Raw genomic sequence first — 20,521 nt, 5'->3', positions numbered from 1 at the left:
GTTATGGGCTTAGACACTAATCCAACAGTCTCCCACTTAGATAAGTCTAGTAACTATAAATGTAAGCACACTCCGATTAGCAATCGTAGCTCTCAAAGACACTGTCGAACTCTAATCTTATCAATAACCTGTCCTTTAGATAAGGGATCGTATAGTCCTCTGTTCTAGATATCGTGCAGACAATTACATGGAACACAGTCATACTTATTGTCCATCAGTTTGTTTCTCGATCTCCGATTCGTTTGACATAGAACTTAATTGCACACATCAATTCAGTCCTGACCGGGCCTGACACATAAGTCAAACCAAATCATCGAGGGGCCCTGACATCGCTTTTATCCTCTTAGGATAAAAGGAACAGATAAACTTCGACTTATATGCATTTATTATTCACTAACCAAATCATACACAACAATGCATTTTATAACATCGAGTTACTAATGCGTTTTCACATTATCAATGCATAACCAAACAATAAACCATATATCTAGGTTTTAAGACCATATGATATTATCGTCTTGCGATCACTCGAGATAAATTCCATGAAGTGATTCCAGCAAGCGATGGTTTATTCCATTGCACAAATCAAACTCATAAGCACTCATGAACGTTGTAGCAAACTTTTGCTATGTCTAATACATTTTAGACAATCTACACACCTATTCATGACAGTCTTCATTTATACCTACTTCCAACATATGAACGACTGTGGACGGTTCAAATAATTCTTATTATTCCGGAAGTCAAAACATGAAAAATGAAAAAATAGGTAAACAATTAACATAAGACAGAAACATTACTAATAAATAATACTCTTTTATTTAATCATCAAATGTTAATTACAGTTTAGCTATTACATGTTTCTAAACTATCTAATCTAAACTAATATCGTCCTTCAGCCCGATGCTCCTAGCGTGCTGCAAGTGCTTAACCCTGCTGAGTCCCTTCGTAAGCGGATCTGTTGGGTTATCCTCTGACGATACCCTCTTTACTACGAGGAGTCCTTCTTCCACCCGATGTCGAATAAAATGATATTTTCTATCGATATGTCAAGATCTGCAGTGATTACTAATATACGTGTCCCCTTATGTAGTAATATGAAAACCATATAACTGGGGTTGAACTCTAACTGTTTCAAAACGTCTAAGAGGTAATGACTCGTCAATTGGTTCAACCAGAGTTTCCTCCTCGGGTTGAGTGCCAGCGTTAGAGGTTCCTTCATCGCTCGACTCTTGAATCTCTTCAAGATCGATTTTCCTCCCACTGTCCCCTTGACTTATGAGTTGTCGTTCTCGGAAAACCCCTCTCCTCGCAACGAATACAACATTGTCACTCGGTCTATAGAAGATATATCCAAAGGATTTCTGCGGGTAGCCGATGAAAATGCACCAGTCACTACGAGGTTCGATCTTGTCGTGAGTCTCTCGTCTTATGAAAGCCTCACAACCCCAAACCTTTATATGTGCCAACGAGGGAGTCTTCCCCGTCCACATCTCGTGAGGTGTTTTGGAAACCTTCTTCGTAGGGACTAAGTTAAGGATATGGACGACAGTCTCTAAGGCGTACCCCTAAAATGAGATAGGTATTGAAGCACGAATCATCATGGAATGAACCATGTCCAATAAGGTTCGATTACGCCTCTCAGCCACATCGTTCAACTGTGGTGTCCTAGGTGGCGTCAATTGTGAAATGATTCTGCATTCCTTAAGATAGTCGTGGAATTCAAGACTTAGGTACTCTCCTCCTCGATCGGATCGAAGCATCTTGATTTTCCTGCCCAACTGATTCTCCACTTCTTGTTTAAACTCTTTGAACTTTTCAAAGGTTTCCAACTTGTGTTTGATTAAGTAGAAGCGACTCGCATCCCTTGTGGTTGATCTAAAGGGCCCACACACATCGGTGTGTATGAGATCCAATAGACCCTCACCCCTCTCACAAGTGCCAGTGAAGTATGACTTGGTCATCTTTCCAAGTAAACAAGACTCGCACACGTCATCGTCCCTAAGGTCGAATGACTCCAACACTCCATCCTTTTGGAGTTGGGCTATGCGTTTCTTGTTGACATGTCTAAGACGACAATGCCACACACATGATTTATCCAAACCATTGGATGAATCAACACACAACACATCATTTCCTAAGTTATCTACAACCATCACAGTTTCATATATTCCATTACAAGGCAATGCTTCAAAATAAAATACACCATTAAGATAAGCATTAATAGAACCCTTTTCATTATCAAATGAATATCTAAAACCTTTTCTATATAAACCATGAAATGAAATGATGTTTCTTGCCATATCTGGCAAATAGCAACAATTATCTAAATCTAATCCTAATCCACTATTAAGCATTAAAGAGTAAATTCCGATCTTGGTGACAGGCGACGATCTTCTACTCCCCATGATCAAATTTATCTTCCCATGCTCCACATCCCTATCTCTTCTTAGGCTCTGTAAATCAGAACAAATGTGAAAACCACATCCTGTATCAAGTACCCAAGAAATGGAATGTGATGAATCATTAGATTTAATTGTGTAAATACATGCGTAAGATGGCTTGATCTTTCCATCCTTGATGGCTTGCAGATATTCTGGGCAACTTCTCTTCCAATGCCCTATTTTGTAGTAGTGGTGGCACTCTGCCTCCTTCGGTTTAGAGTTGGGTTTAGTAGAACCAACTTTGGTTCCACTAGAAGAGGTACCATCTTGGGGTTTATGTAACGCCCGGGTTTCAAGGCTAAGCATTTTTGTCAATGTAATAGTCTAGGTCAACTCTTGTAACTCTTTTTTGAAGTAATAAAGATGAAATATTTGGGTATTATGTGAATTATGTGTATTTATGTGCTTATAATTTAATTATAAATGTATAATTAATAAAGAATAAAAATAAACGTCAAAATTAAAGTATGAGATAATTCTGATATCTCTACATAAAGTTGTAGAATATGTCTCAAGGTTTCCGTACATATAAAGAACGCCGAAATCCGAGTTATAACGAAGAAGTTATGACCCGTCGAAGTTTCACGGCAGAACCGGCACGATACCGGGAAGTGTGAATAGTGAATTTACGATAGAGCGAGATTTAGCCTTAGCGATCTAAACGAAAGTCGTAGAATATGTTAAACTAAGAACATCGATAAAAAGAACGCCCAAATCTGACTTCGTATGAAGAAGTTATGATTTTTCGAAGTTTCGGAATAGTAGTGTACAACCCGAAATTCGAATATTAGATCGAGTGGTTCTTAGCCGACACGAACTAAATGAGAATCGAAGATCTCGTTGAGAGTAGCGTAACGAGAAAAAGATGGGCGAAAACGGATGTCGGATGAAGAAGTTATGAGAATTTAACGGACCAATCGTGTCTCGGCCCGTTAATAATATAAAATTTAAAATTGAGCCAAAATTAGACGACGAAGTCTAAACGAAAGTTGTAGAGTACGTTCCCACCTTCACGTGGACATAAAGAACGTCAAAAACGGAGTTCATATGAGAAAGTTACGAATTTTTAAAGTTGAAGCATGAATCTACGAAGTCTGTTGCGAGGATGATGACGTGGCTGCATCTGGGCCGCCCATCGCTGATGAAGGAACGCGCTTCGGATCTTGACACGTCGCCCTTCGCATACGCCCCGCGTCCGAAGTCTGTACGCCCCGCGTACCCTCGCCCTGATCTACTCCGAAGTGGCTAACAACTGGAAGCTCGCTGACGCTCTTATCCGATGACTACGCCCCGCGTAGGTCCGAGGTACGCCCAGCATACCAAGGCCTCGCAGGGCTATAAAAGGGGGCCGATGGTTCTTCATTTTTCACACCTTTTTCACTTCTCTCTCTAACTTCTTTCTCTCTCTAAGTTCTATAAACCCCCCTAAGCCCTAGTTAAGCCCCTTAGCACCCTAGGGAAGCCCCGAGGCTCCCGGAGTCCCGAGAAAAAGGAGTTTTTTGGTTTCGAAACGCTGCTCCAATTAAGTCCCGGTTTTCGATAAAATTCGTTGTAAGTATGCTACGCTTACGCAATTTTTAATATAGCTTTCAAATAATTATAGGGATGTTATTAGGTCCTTAAAATAATTATTTGGGCTATTATTATGAGTTATATCGAGTATTATTAACGCTTAATAATACTCGGACTAATTAATTTGTCGCGGTTATCGTTAAACTAAACCCTAGTGGTATCGATACTAGGTTTTATCGAAGGAATATCATTTTGAGAGTATCGAAGCGCTGTCCGAGTGCTGAGTCACCACCTAATCAGGTGAGTGCATAGTTACTTTCAGCTTACACATAGATATGAAGTATTTTATATAAATTACGTGCTATCTATGCTGGATGAACGTTGTTATACATGTTTTCAATGATTTAAACTGTATATGTATTTTATATCTACGAAAATGTTGGGGTAAAAATGGGTAGATGTAATAGGTGATGTGTGATAAAATGATGAGAGGCCTCGATGTTGATGTTGTTGATTCTGTCATCTAGCGGAGTATGGATGACGACCACGGAGTCTTCTAGACAGTCAAGTGGAACACTAGCAGGCTCGCAACCTGTAGGTGTTTGTGAACGATGTGTTCACCGGTGTACTCCATCCCCCACATGGTTGCCTTTAGGACATTTATTGCTGAGGAATCCCCTTAGCAGTAGTGTCTGTCCCGATGATGATCCTTAGGCTAGGTCCCTTATGATAGGTGTTTAGGGACGTAAAGTGAGGATAACGGGAACGGGTAATCGGGTTATTGTTGATTGGTGAAATTAATAAACTTATTTATTGTGGGTTGAAAACCCTATGTGCTCACCAGGCTCCCCAGCCTGACCCACTCAGTTTTATGTATTACAGGTAGTGCCGCTTGAGCATAGATATGATGTTGGACGAGGGATTACGGATATAGGCCTGTAGATATGAAATAATGTAGTAAGGCTTATATTGTACTGTTTATGCTTTTGATCTGTACGAACATGACATCCCAAGTCTTTTAATGAAATACATTTCTATGGAAATGCTTTTGATAAATCTTTATCATATTTTGTTTTGGGACAAATTCCGCAACACTTTTATTTAAAATGTTACTCTGGTTTTTAAACAAAGCATAAACAAACCGGTCTTTTCTGGCCGTGATTTTGGGGATGTCACAGTTTACCCTTGTGGTTGATCTTTGAGGGAGCCTTCCTCTTCTTACCCATCCCTTTCCCAATTGCCAAAACAAGGGCAACGGTTGGAGCGGGAGTTGATGCAACAGACTTATCTTTGAGATTGCTCTCAGCAGTCCTAAGACAGCCTTGAAGCTTGCTCAAGGTGACATCTTCCTTATTCATGTGGTAGGTCATGCGAAATTGGTTGTAACAGGGAGACAGGGAGTGAAGGATAATATCAATCGGCAGCTCTTCATCAAAGTTAACATTCAACTTGAGAAGACGGTCAACATATCTCTGCATCTTTTGCAGATGAGCGGTAAGGGACTCTCCACTACCCATTCGGGTAGTGATCATCTAAGTGATGATCTCATACCTCTCTTGCCTCGCACTTTGATGGTACCGGTCCAGCAAGTCTTGATGCATCTCATAGGGATACATGTCCTCATAGGACTTTTGGAGTTCTAAAGTCATTGCCGCCAGCATGATGCAATGGACTTTCATGGCATCACGCTCGTGGGCCTCAAAGGCAGCGATCTGTTAGGGAGTAGCAGTGTTCATGTCGATCTCCTTCAGCTCCTTATCTAGGACATACTCTTTGTCCTCATAACAGGTGACGTTCTAATGTTACGGATCCAATCGTTGAAATTGTTTCCATCGAATATCACCCTCCCACACAAGTTCATGAGTGAGAAAGAGCCGAAGGAACTCAAGCCAAAAGCGTTGTTGTTGTTGATGTTCGACATCTGAAAAGGAAAAGAACAAAGTTTGATTAGAAATGAATCCCTAATTAAACACCCAAAATTAGAAATTAGGGCTAGGATCCAACAACATTATTTACATATTAGAAAAGGGATGCCGTAATCTAACATGCAAATAACTTGAAGGTAAGTGAATGACGATTCACTAATTTTCCACCATAAAAAACGAAAAGAAGATTAAGTTTTAAATGTATTGAAAACTCCTAGATTCTTTTGAGATTCATTGAACCCTTCAATGACATGTTTAAATCTCTATATGCCCCTAAAGTTTGTGACTGGGATGCCGAGGATCATAAAGCGGGTGTGAATAACAATGCAAATGTACATGGTGCCCTGATTGTTATAGTCACCTATTCGGTGTGCTGGTTAACCAAACACGCTCCATCAAACTATGACAAACATGTTGGGTTTTGAGCATTCTAACACTCCTAAGTGTACATGCAACCCTAAATACCTTGGATCTATGTTTTCTCTATTATACATGCAAATATGAACTTTCCAAGGTATTCATCCTAACTAGCATAATAACATTGATTCATATGAATATATGAAGTTAGAATTACATACCTCTTTGATGTAGAATGTCTTCATGAAGCTTGAGTGCCTAGTGCCCCAAGTGTGACACCTCAAATGGTTCATACAACACCAAATACACTTGGAATGACTTGAGAGAAATTGGAACACTTCATAAATCGTGTAGCCCTCATATTCACACACTAGTGCACGATTTCTTGAGCCATGGGATTCTTTTATATGGTGGCTATTAGGGTTACACCGTGTAACTCATAACTTTACCCATTCTTTATGCTCAATGGATTTTAACCTCCATGGAGTATCCATGGGTCACCCCATGGACTTAGTCCAACATAAGGAATCTTGGATCACAAGCCCACATATAAAAGAATGAATGATTTACACAATCAACCCATATATTTAATTAGTCTCCTTTTGATCACTTAATTAATTCCAAATTAATTCTTGATCAATACTAATTAAATAACCTTATTAATATATTAGAACTTATAATATATTAACCAACCTTAAGTGTTATTTCTCTCATTATAGTTTATCCAAATGCATGATGCCATGCAACCCAAATGGACCATGCCGGGTCGGGTCAAGTCTTACCAATTATAGTTATGGACTTAAAAATTAATCCAACAAAACAATTAGTCACCCTTTGCCACCTTTCTTAGAAACCAATTAGTGTGCCGGTTAACCATATGCACTCCACTAACTTCTTAGTAAGGGTACAAAGTGTAATTTCATGGGATTACATCAATTCACTTTGCCTAAAGTAACTAAGATTTGGAATTTTGTAAAAAACATTTAGTTACTTTATAGATTCATTATACTTTTAATGAGGAAATGTTTGCCCTATCCTACCCATTCGGCTAACGACCCTCCACCAATCAAGGAAGCGGTGGGTGAAAGTGGACACCCATTAAACGACCATTTTATAGGCCATAACCTTATACCCCCTTATAGATCGGCTTCGTGAATGAGGCCTACTAATGGTAAAACTAGCATTTTAAGTTATATATATATATATATATATATATATATATATATATATATATAAATCTTATAATATTATAAAGTATAAGGTTGGATTTTAAACTTGTAAAATTCTAGGGTTTGAAATTTAAATAGTTCAAATTAAACATTTTAATCATAAAATTTAAATTTCAAAACTTGATTCCTTTTGATCACTTAATTAATTCCAAATAAATTCTTGATCAATACTAATTAAATAACCTTATTAATATATTAGAACTTATAATATATTAACCAACCTTAAGTGTTATTTCTCTCATTATAGTCTATCCAAATGCATGATGCCATGCAACCCAAATGGACCATGCCGGGTCGGGTCAAGTCTTACCAATTATAGTTATGGACTTAGACATTAATCCAACAGTCTCCCACTTGGATAAGTCTTAAACTAATATTTCGTATGACTTCAAGAACCGACTGGCAATCGTAGCTCTCAAAAGCTTCTGTCGAACTCTGACCTTGTAGATGAACTCTGACCTTTGTCAATGACTTGTCCATTAGAAAAGGGATCATATATTCCTCCATTCTAGATATCATATGGACTGAGAAAATGGATTATAATCATTCTCTCCGTCCATTTGTTGTTTCCTGATTTCCGATTTATGACGACTGACTAATTGAACAAATCAAATCAGTCCAGGCCCGGCCGAGCACTTACATTTGTCATCACCAAATCATCGAGGGGCCCACAGATATCGCTTTTATCCCGAAGGTAAAAGGAATGGATAAACTTCGACTCATATGGCTTGTTCTACTACTTGTTGAATCATACACAAAGGCACGTTTTATAACATCGAGTTACCGAATGCGTTTTCGTGCAATCAATGTACAACCAACTCATAGTAATAACTCATATCTCTAGGTTTGAAGAATATAAGATATTATCATCTCATGATCACTCGTGATAAAATACATGAAGTGATTCCAATGAGCGCGGGTTGAATCCAATACTCAGAACTTATGAGCACTCATGAGTGTTGTATCCCTTTGTCCAACATCTTAGACCTCTACAAGCCAACCCATGACAGTCTTGATTCATATCTACTTCCAACATATGACCGATTGTGGATGGTTTGAATAACTTAGTCATACATAACAATGACCTAGTTATTCTGGAAGTTAAATGTTGGGTCATAATTATTGGTTTATACTTTGCTTTTCTAGGAAAATATATTTTTTCTATAATATAATATGTAATATTGTGGCTGTGTACGGCTGCACATGTGTGTGCGGCCGCACACCCTGTGTATGGCCGCACACGCGTGTGCAGCTGTACACTCGTGTGCTGCTAGTGGCCCATGTCTCATATATATAGGGTGAGGAGTGCATGTGGGAGTGTACGGTTAGAAGAGAGAAGGCTAGAGAAGAGAGAGAAAGTTAGAGAGAAGAAGTGTGTGTGAGAGAGAATCTATTGTAAAGAGCATCAATCATATCATCAATACATTAAATTCAAGTTATTCTTCTTCTCCTTCTCTTCTATATTGATCTGACATCATCCAATTGATCGGGATTCCGCACCATCAATTGGATCTGATTGATACACAAGCAAATGTGGGGACTTACAATTGGTATCAGAGCAAGGTTGTATCAGTCAATTTTAATAGATCTCGCAAAAATAAGGGGAGTTACTTCTTTGCATTTTTCATAAAAACGAGTTTTTTATCGAGTTTTGGAGCAAAAAAGGGTGAAAAACGTCGTTTTTTCCGCGAATCTGTTGAAGGTGTGCGGCTCAGCAGCGAAGGTGTGCGGCCTCGGTGTGCGCGGCTCAGCAGCCTCGGTGTGCGGCCTCGGACGTGTGCGGTCTCGTGTACGGTTCAGCATCTTCGCTTCGGTCTCGCATCTGGATCCTTGCTTCGCAGCTCTAGTCCTCGCAACAGCGTGTGCGGTCCCGTGTACGGTTCAGCATCTTCGCTTCGGTCTCGCATCTGGATCCTCGCTTCGCAGCTCTAGTCCTCGCAACAGCGCCTTTATAAAAAAAAAATTCGGAACGGATTTGAGGTTGCCGGGAATCGAACCCGGGACCTCTTGGTCATTTTTACAACGCCTTAACCAACTCTTCTAGGAGACTGTTTGTTTCATTCTTCCGAAATTTGAAATATAACTCATCGTTTTCGCATATAATTTCGCAAATTGACATTTTCAACCCCAAAAATTCAAAATTTTATTTTTAAAATCCTTTTTCAACCCAAAAATTTTAATTTTTAAATTTTAACTTTTATTTTTGACTTTTTACTTAAAATTTTGACTTTGACTTTTAAAATTTGACCTTTGACTTTAAGCTTTGACTTTCTTGTTTGACTTTTAAATTTTCAAATTTAGCTATTCAGTTTGACTTTTGAGTTTGACTTTTGAGTTTGAATTTTTAAATATGACTTTTAAAGTTGACTTTCTCGGTTTTTAAGTCAAAGGGCATTAAAAATAAAAAAAAAATTAAAAAAATAATAAAAAAAAGAAAATGAGTTCCACATCAATTCAGGTAAATGAATCCGGTTGCTCTCCATCTTGTGCTAAAACTATGAAATTTTTGCGAGAATCAATAGATTTAATCAAGAGAGAGAATGAGGACCTAAAATATGAAAAGTACACCATTAGGAAAGAACAAAAACCGTTAAAAGCTCAATTAGAAACCAAAATCAAGGATTTTTGAAAACTCCAAGAAGATTACAGCAACAAGTGTTAAAATTATGATCACATTAAGAAAAAACTTGTTGCTGTAACTGAAGAACTTGACGCTTTGAAAATAAAGTGTGGAAAAACAGATGTTAGTTTAAAAAATTACACTGCGTCAAGTAAGACAGCCGAGTCCTTATATGAAACCCAATTAAAATTCAAAGAAAATCAAAACAAGGGTCTAGGGTATGATAGTGTTCCTCCACCTTTCAATCATAACTACACATCCATCCCTATGACACAAGACGAAATTGACAGGGAGGCACATCTTCGATATGGCAAACTAGCTGGATTTGTGTCAGGAGGTATTCAAGTTGAAGATACTGATGCTTCTACTTTATGTGCAGGTAAAGTAGCAGAGGATGAGAACAAGGAGAACACCATTGAACAAACCAACATCTCCTTGAACTCTGAATCTGTTGCTTCGAACTCAACTGCTTCTGATCAACCTGCCGTTGAGAAATACAGGCCACCAATTCCAACGCAACAGAGTTCTTGTTGCAAGTGTGCTTGTGGGAACAATCAGAAACGAGGCAAGGTTACGCCACCAGGGGCAGGAAGAAACAACTCCACAGTGAAGAAAAAGACATGTTTTCACTGTGGAACACCTGAACACATTGCCAGAAATTGTCCTAATCGCGCATACGTTCCCTACTATGCACAAGGCTGGCAAAATGCGCCAAGAGGGAGATACTTCAAAAGAAACCCTTCCAGGTCACGTTCAGACAATGGTGACTGGAACGCGCAGAAGGCCAAGAGTTCAACTCCCAAGGCCAAGAATCTGAATCCCAAGAACAAGAAGGGAATGTCGGCCAAGAAGCCAAATCCAAGAGATGCTCCCATGAATTCAAAATCAAAGTCATCTCAACGGCCAACATCTAGATCAAAAACAAGTACTGAGCCACCCATCGGATCGAAAAAGAAATGGATTAAACCAAACTACAAATGGGTTCCAAAGGCTCACTCTCCCAAATCATCTAATGCTTTTAATATTTCTAAATTTTCTGTTTGTGATAAACAGGATATGTCATGGGAGAGAGTACCCTGCAAAGATGACAAAGCTCGACCCAGTTTCAAAATGTCTGGGTTCCAAAGACCAACTGATCCCGCTCTGTGTCGGAGCAGCTATGGAGGCATATCATCAGACTTCGGTTTGTTGGTAGTGGCTGTTCTTGGCACTTGATAGGGGACATCTATCAACTGTACAACATTCGAACATTTGTTTGAGAGTATGTGTCCTTTGCGGGAAGGGAAGAAAGGAAGGGATCACATGGGGTCTATGCTTAACGACATGAAGAATTTTCGGATCTGTTCTGAGATTATGCGTGCTATTCTCAGACCTTCTAGATGCAAATTCAATCGGTGACTTACGGTTTGAGTTTTCTTCTCTATACTCCTGAGTTTTTCTTAAGCTGATTCGCTTTAAAGACAAATTTTTGTTTTAGGATTGTTTAAATTTGCACATTTACTTTCATTTCTCTCCTATGCACAAATTTAGGGGGAGAAATAAAAACAAAACGAAAATTAGAAAATTTTAAAAAATAAAAAATTAAAAAAAAATTAATAATAATAATATGTTGGTTATGGAATGTGCTTGAGGGAGATGTTTTGGGAAGTGAGTGATAACGGGCAATCTGAGTCTGCGTAACGTACCCAAAGTTGAGGGGTCTATGCTATGGTTTGATGCGTCGGTAGGCACAAAAGATTCTAAATGGACATGACTAGGCAGAGTTGAACTTAAGAAATCAAATGACTTGACAAATATTGACCTAGTTAGATCCGTTCAGCCTGACAATACGACGCTCGGATAGGTTGAGCATGGATATATATATGGGAATCTACTCGTCACATTAATTGAACCCGTATCTGGAACCGTGGTTTAACTTTTCCTCCATGTGCGGATTCTGTCCTTAATTCCGGTATTGATGGGGCAACTGGTAAATTCCGATAAATTAGGTCTGTAGAAAATCATTTTCTTTCTTTATGTCTGTTAGTCATATGTTACCTCCTCTGTGTGATTGGAAGAGATCCGACCTGGACTGTAACATATGCAACTCTATTTCTCTGCATATTATACATATATATATATATATATATATATGAAATTACTCTTATCTGTTAGCCATATGCTATCTCCTTTGCGTGACTAACAATCCAACCTGGTACACAACATATGGACTGTAAGTGATGATACTCTGAATCTATCTTCTCCCTTAATGATGGTTTGCTCATCCGATGTAAGGAGTACTCTAGAAGTTCTTGATTACTGGGGCATATCTGGAAGTGGGAAACATGTTCCAGTACAATTAAAATTGAACACTCAAAGATTGTCTATAAATCTCGCTGCTCAATTTAGGTGGACAACAATATCCCTGGTCGTCGTCAGCTGAATGGTCCTTAAGATATAGTATCTAGAAACTTAGGATTAGATATAATATCTAGGAACTTAGGATCACATTGTCTTGTCACTTATAGTATGTCCTAATTTTGTCACAATTTTTCGTGTTTAAGTGGACAACAATACCGACAATCGACCAGACAAAGACATGAAGATGGAAGGTACTGACAAGCGGATAAAGGCTGTCTAAAAACTTTGATCCTAAATCATTCTTAAAGTTAGATATCATTTTATTTTTTTTAAATTTGTTCATAGTTTTCCTCTATGCATAAATTTTAGGAGGAGAATTAAAATAATTCAAAAATCAAACATAAATCAGAAAATTAAAAATCCAAAAATAGTGTTATTTCTTGTTCAGAAAAATCAGAAAATCCAAAAATATTTTTGTTTATGTTTTTATTTTTCTAGAAAATATCAAACATCCAAAAATATTTTTTTTGGGTGCTAATTTTTCTTTTAGTTTTTTTTTGTTTTGAAAAGTGATTTCAGGCGTAGTGGAGACTGTATTGAAGATTTTTTGAGCCAAGGCTTCATTCGTGAGCATTGAAGAATTTTCATTCGAAGAAGCAAGAAATGAAGATTATTCTTTCAACATTCAATCTGTCAACCCCAGAAGCAAGGTGAAGCTGTTCTTGAAGATTATGTGACAGATTGCATTAAAGCCTCCTCAATCAATTTGCTTCTATCTATGAACCTGCTGAAGTGATCCAGAAGATTATTTCTCTCCGTTGTTCTCTCTGAAGATTCTCAAGCTGAAAGTGCTATCTTTCAAGAATCTTTTCATCAAGCCTCCTCACCCAATGTACGTTCAAAGTCAAATCTTGAAGAAAAGCCCAACCGCTCGAGATGAAGTCATTCATGAAGATTCATCAAGTTCATCTTGATGCTGTGAAGAATTTGAAGATTAAAGCTGAAGCCAAAGCTCCCATTGAAGATTGACAAGAAAAGCCAGCTACTTTTTAGGGGGAGCTTGTTGGGTCATTTATAAAAGAAAGCTATAAACCAAGGGGGAGATTGTTGGGTCATAATTATTGGTTTATACTTTGCTTTTCTAGGAAAATATATTTTTTCTATAATATAATATGTAATATTGTGGCTGTGCACGGCTGCACATGTGTGTGCGGCCGCACACCCTGTGTATGGCCGCACACGCGTGTGCAGCTGGTGGCCCATGTCTCATATATATATAGGGTGAGGAGTGCATGTGGGAGTGTACGGTTAGAAGAGAGAAGGCTAGAGAAGAGAGAGAAATTTAGAGAGAAGAAGTGTGTTTGAGAGAGAATCTATTGTAAGGAGCATCAATCATATCATCAATACATTAGATTCAAGTTATTCTTCTTCTCATTCTCTTCTATATTGATCTGACATCATCCAATTGATCGGGATTCCACATCAACAATTGTATCTGATTGATACACAAGCAAATTTGGGGACTTACATTAAAACATGCAAAGTGAAACACAATAATAATTGAATCCAATATGGTATCAAAACCTATGAACATAAATAAAACACCTTTTATTTATCACCATATGATTACACATTATTCATTGTATACTGTTTCAACTATCAACTTTATTCTTGAATTTAAAACAATAGTTGTCCCATGCTCCAAGCATGTACCCTATGTTTTCTAAACACTAGTCATGCCATACACCAAGTATGCATACTATGTTTGTCTACGATCTTTACGTTGTGAAATAGATCAATTGAACATAACTCCAATGATCCTCTTTTCACAGTCCCAAATCCTTACCGCAAATGCAAGAATTCCAAATGCATGCCATTTACTGAAATCTGTTAGATTCTAAACTTATATGCATTGATCCTCTTGTAATGATTCTGCACAAAGTTAGAAAGACTTGACAACAACCATTACAGAGCATTCCAAAGGAGATCAGCTCCTTGGAAACATCCTTCTTGCATTAAGTTTCCTAATCTTACATAGATTGAATAATTTCTAACTTTGAAACATTTCCAGATTCCATTTTGACTATCACTTCTGAACAAGAGTTGCCTCCTTACAGATTATGTCAATATGGTCCTTCCAGAATTATCACTATACTTCCAACTGTCCTTGAGCAACCAATCTTTGGTAAACCTTAGATTGTCTTCGACAATTGTTTAATCCTTTTAGTCATATCTAATTCTAGACCTTTTCCCATCTTAATGCCCCATGCATTTGGAAAATTTTAGAAAGGATGAATATAGCACATGTAATCGATCCTATATCCGAAGCATATGGGACATGATTCATGATGTCTCACATAAAGACTAAACCAGTCTTTTGCTATAACATTTCAATTTCTATTTGCCAAGTTCTCATAACTCAGATTATGAAAAGGGATGCCGTAATCATAATCAAATTTGAGAATGCAAATAATAGACCCATATACAGAATTTCCTTATGTTGAGCCATTCCAACATGAAATTCATATATATATATATATATATATATATATATATATATATATATATATATATCCTTGACTAAATACGATTAAAACCTCAATCTAAGCTTTTAGATTTGAGATGAATTATAATTTCCTCTCCCTTAATTATAGCAAAACAACTCTTTCCCAATTGAAACCTTTTGTTTTCTATAAGTAACATTGCTAACTTGCAACCTTTATCATAATTATCATGCTCCCACTAACATGATGATTATTAGCATAACACTTATGCTCCCACTAGCTTTGACATGTACTCAGACATCAGCTGGACTTCTAGAAATCAATACTTTATTGACTTTCTTACCAAAGTTCAGATTTCTGATACTAGATTGCTTTGATAAAACTTTATCGTTGTAACGCCCCGACTCTCAGGTAGTTCTTCAAATAAAATATTTTTTGCATTTTTGCCCTACTCAACGAGTTGGTTGCCCTACTCGTCGAGTAGCAGCGGGTTGGATCGCGAATTAAGTGATCTACTCAGTGAGTCCTTTGTGGGACTCGACGAGTAGGAGCTGGAAAGTGAAACCCTAATTCCCGGGGTTTGCACCCGTATTTAAAGAATCTCAAGCCTCTTTCAGTTCCTTTGCAACCCCCTTTGCATCTCTAACTCGTGTGTGTGTGTGTGCCATTGTGTGTTGAAGCTTTCTGAGAAGATTTTTGGTGAAGGAGTTTGGGGAAGCAAGTGATTGAGGCAAGGAGCTGGGAGGAGACCCGAATTCTTCTATTGTGGACATCTCTTGGGAAGGTATTTAACCATTTCCCTCAGTTATTTCAGTTTAGACCTCATTTTTGAGTGAGACTTAGGGTTTTAAAAAAGGGTATCAAGTTGGTATGGCAATCCATGGGCTAGATCTGAAGTTGTAACTTCAGATCTGGACCCTCTTTGGATTATACAAGCATAAAGTTCCAGATTCAGTCGAGTTTAAGGTTCCCTTGGTCCATGAGCACCCATTAAAAGTTTGGTTTTGGCATTAAGAGATTGTAGAGCAATGCATGCACGTAAAGTTTGCAACTTTACGTGAAAAGCAGGCCTAAAGAAGTTGGATCTGCAATTTGGGGCCTTGCCATGGCTTAAAGACGTCTGCATGTTAAAATGACTGAAGGGACTCGGCGAGTCGCAAAGCCGACTCGGCGAGTCATATGAAGATGTGCATTAAACTCGACGAGTTGGATGAACAACTCGGCGATTCAGATGAAGGAAGCCGTGAACTCGACGAGTTGTTTGAACAACTCGACGAGTTTGATGAAGATGGCCACGAAACTCGACGAGTTGAAGAACAACTCGGCGAGTCGGATGAGTTTTAGCCAAGGATATGGTTGCGTGTATACCCGTCGAGCTGCAAGGTGGAAACTCGACGGGTGGCCTTAAGGTTTGATCGAGATTCAAAGGAACTTGACGAGTCACACCGATGACTCGGTGAGTGGCCGAGTGTACTCGGCGAGTTGAGGTCAACATGGACTGTTGACCTTGACCAAGGACTTTAACCTTGATCGGGAATTGACTAGGGGGTTACGGAGTGCCTTATAAGGTTAAGGACTTATGAGTATATTGTGCTATGGTTATAGGTGGTGGAGCCTGTGTCAAGTGATCCGATAGTTGGAGTTTACCTTTCGAGTCGACATCTGCGAGGTGAGTTATCCTCACTATATTGGGTCTACGGCACCAAGGCCGACCCTTTGATTGTTATGTTATGGTATGCTGCATCTGATTATGATCTGTTCGATTGGAATCAGGGTAGATGTTTAGTGTATGCACCACGGCTGTGCGTAGTCAAGATCTTATAGCCTGAGAATGTCTGATTCGAACTTAGTGTAGGATCAAATATTCAAAAGTCTATCAGGTCCAGCGTTATGTGCAGCCAGTATACACTAGCGTTGCAGGGGTTGATGGAAGTTTCATGGGTGTGGAAGTGGTACGAAACTGCAGGATCAGTTGCTAGTTAGGCGATGTCCCCTGTTAGTGAGGGTTGAGCGCATTCTATGTTGAGTATAGCTTTAGGGCATTGTGGTGATACTTGAGACAAATATGGGTAGGTGTGGAAGGTAGTATGTAACTCCCGCAGATCTGGGTTAGTCAAGATAGAGGCAATAAGTGTCGAAAACGACTTTTCGACAAAAGATTATTTAGAATAAATAATCTTAACCAAGTTGTATAATATGTCACAAGGTTTCCGTACATATAAAGAACGCCGAAATCCGAGTTATAACGAAGAAGTTATGACCCATCGAAGTTTCGCGTCGGAAACGGCACGGCACCGGGAAGCGTAAATAGTGAATTTATGATAGAACGAGATTTAGCCTTAGCGCTATAAACAAAAGTCGTAGAATATGTTAAACTAAGAACATCGATAAAAAGAACGCCGAAATCTGACTTCGTATGAAGAAGTTATGATTTTTCGAAGTTTCGGATTAGCAGTGTACAGCCCGAAATTCGAATATGAGATCGATTGATTTTTAGCCAACACGACCTAAACGAGAATCGAAGATCTCGTTAAGAGTAGCGTAAGGAGAAAAAGATGAGCGAAAACGGACGTCGGATGAAGAAGTTATGAGGATTTAACGGACCAATCCTGTCCCTGCCTGTTAATAATATAAAATTTAAAATCGAGTCAAAATTAGCCGACGGAGTCTAAACGAAAGTTGTAGAGTACGTTCCCACCTTCGTGTGGATATAAAGAACGTCGAAAACGGAGGTCGTACGCGAAAGTTACGATTTTTTAAAGGTTGTACTCGATTTTGCGAGATCTGATACGAAGTCGCTGACGTGGCGCTTTCCCAGCCGTCTGATGATAATCGCTGAAGTCGCCTCGGATCATGACACATAGCCCCCTCGCTACGCCCAGCGTCCGGTCTTGTACGTGCCGCATTCGCATAGCCATGTTCGGTCCAGCTTGAGCCACGTCGCACCATCCGGAGTCTACCACCTCGCATCTTATCCGAACCATTACGCCCAGCGTAGGTCCGAGGTACGCCCAACGTACCGAGGCCTCGCAGGCTATAAAAAGGGCCGAAGGCAACTTCATTTTTCACACCAAATTCCATTCTCTCTCTAGTTTCTTTCTCTCTCTACAACTCCAAACCCCCCTAAACCCTAGATAAACCCCTTAGCTCCTGAGGGAAGCCCCGAGGCTCCCGGAGTCCCGAGAAAAAGTGTCTTTCGGTTTCGAAACGCTGCTCCAAATAAGTTCCGGTTTTCGATAAAATTCGCTGTAAGTGTGCTACGCTTACGCAATTTTTAATATAGCTTTCAAATAATTATAGGAATGTTATTAGGTCGTTAAAATAATTATTTGGGCTATTATTATGAGTTATATTGAGTGTTATTTAACACTTATATGATAAAAATAATAGCTAAGCGATTAATTTGTCGCGGTTATCGTTAGACTAAACCCTAGTGGTATTGATACTAGGTTTTATCGAAGGAAATTGTTTTGAGAGTATTGAAGCGCTGTCTGAGTGCTGAGTCACCACCTTTCAGGTGAGTGCATAGTCCCTTTCATCTTACACATAGATATGAAGTATTTTATATAAACTACGTGCTATGTGTGCATATTATCTGAATACTTGCTGTCTATGCTGGATGAACGTTTTATACATGTTTTAAAGGATTTAAACTGTATACGTATGTTATATATACGAATATGTTGGGAATGACATGGGTAGATGAATGATGAGAGATAAAAGATGATGTGAGTAAACATTGGCAGCTATGGACTTAGTGCCTAATAAACATCGGCAACTATGGACTTAATGCCTATTGGACAAACACCGGTAGCTATGGATTTAGTACCTGTCAGGAATTGGTAGCTATGGACTTAGTATCTATTAGATAAACACCGGTAGCTATGGATTTAGTACCCGATGAGTAGACTATAGCATCTATGGAATTAGTGCTTTACAAACGAACATTGGCAGCTATGGATTTAGTGCCAGTCCTATAAACCTAGAAGTAAGGGACTTCGGAATAAACGAATGTAGGATAGATGTCTCTTAGGATAAATCCTTAAGAGTAAAGAAGATAATGGGGATGAGTAATTGAGTTGATTGTTTGATTGTTTAAACATAATAATTATATTATTGTGGGTTGAAAACCCTATGTACTCACCAAGTTTCCCAACCTGACCCACTCAGTTTATTTATATCACAGGTGTTGATATGAAGTCACATTACACTGAGAGATTTAAAGAGATGTAGATCACTAGTGTAAATAAATGTAAGTTCTGTTTATGCTTATGTTTCTGTATTAACGATGACATCCCAAACGTTTTAAAATGAATAAAATACGTTTCTTCGAAAATGTTTTAATAACGTCTTTATCATGTTTTTCTGGGAACAAATTCCGCAACATTTTTATTAAAAGAAGTACTCTGATTTTTATAAGGCATAAACAAAATCGGTCTTTTATGGCCGTGAAAAATGGGGATGTCACATAGTAGGGGCACATACTACTGAAAGCACAGGACCCATACGCGTAGCAAGGAAGTCACAACCCCTAGGGATTGAGGGTATGGGTCTCCCGACATTATATTGTTATTCTAATATATTGAGTGTGTTTACAGTATGGTGGTGACGAGACATGTTGCTTCGGGGTCAGGATCAGGGTCAGGAGACGGAGGTTTGGAGGTGCCGGTAGCACCTGAGCCCGTGGTTCAGATAGGGACCGAGGAGTTGGATGCCCGTATTCAGGAGATCATGCATGACGAGATTGCTGTTGCGTTCCGAGCGCAACTGCCAGAGATGTTTGGGTCGATTAAGACCGTGATGGTTGAGTATTTCGACGAGCGATATGCCGCTCTAGCAGACACAGCTGCCGCTGCAGCCACCTTGGCTGTAACTGCGACAGGGGTTGGAGGAGGAGCCGGCAGGGCCTTTCAGTACCGGGACTTCGATAATACGAAGCCCCCGACATTTGACGGTACACAGGATGCTATTCGGTCTATGAGGTGGTTATCTGACGTGGAGGGATGTTTCTTCACGTGCTCTTGTCCTGCTGACCATAAGGTCAGATGTGCCTTGAACCTGCTGAGGCTTGGGGCGAAGGACTGGTGGAGACTGACGACGGTTTCATATTCGGATGATCAGCGGACTGCTATTACCTGGGAGTAGTTCAGGGATATGTTTCGCACCCGCTACGTTCCTCGTGTTGAGCGGGAGCGGCTTGCTCAGGAGTTCTTGACTTTGAGACAGGATGGAGAGTCAGTGATGGAAATTACCCGGATGTTCAGGGAGAGGGCTGTGTTTTGCCCGGAGTTTGCGTCGGAGCAATCATAGATGACCCGTTATCTGAGTATGCTCAAGATGGATATACGACGGTTTGTGGCTACACAGCGTTGTGATACCCTCCTGGATCTTCAGGAAGTCGCGAGGCGGCATGAGTTGGAGATAGAGCTGCAGCTGAAGGAGCAGCGTCAGGCACCGACCCAGTCGCAGCCGGCGCCTAAGCGGTCTAAGACCGCTAATACACGATCTAGGGGTCAGCAGAGCCGCACTTGTGGAAAGTGTGGCAGGGTTCATTCAGGGGTTTGTCGAGCAGGAGGTGGATGCCATAAAT

This window comes from Lactuca serriola, chromosome 7 (assembly GCF_051521515.1).
Source record: "Lactuca serriola cultivar US96UC23 chromosome 7, Lser_US96UC23_V15, whole genome shotgun sequence".
NCBI classification, from domain to species: domain Eukaryota; kingdom Viridiplantae; phylum Streptophyta; class Magnoliopsida; order Asterales; family Asteraceae; genus Lactuca; species Lactuca serriola.
The sequence above is the reverse complement of the archived record's forward strand: the minus strand, read 5'-3'. Positions refer to the sequence as shown.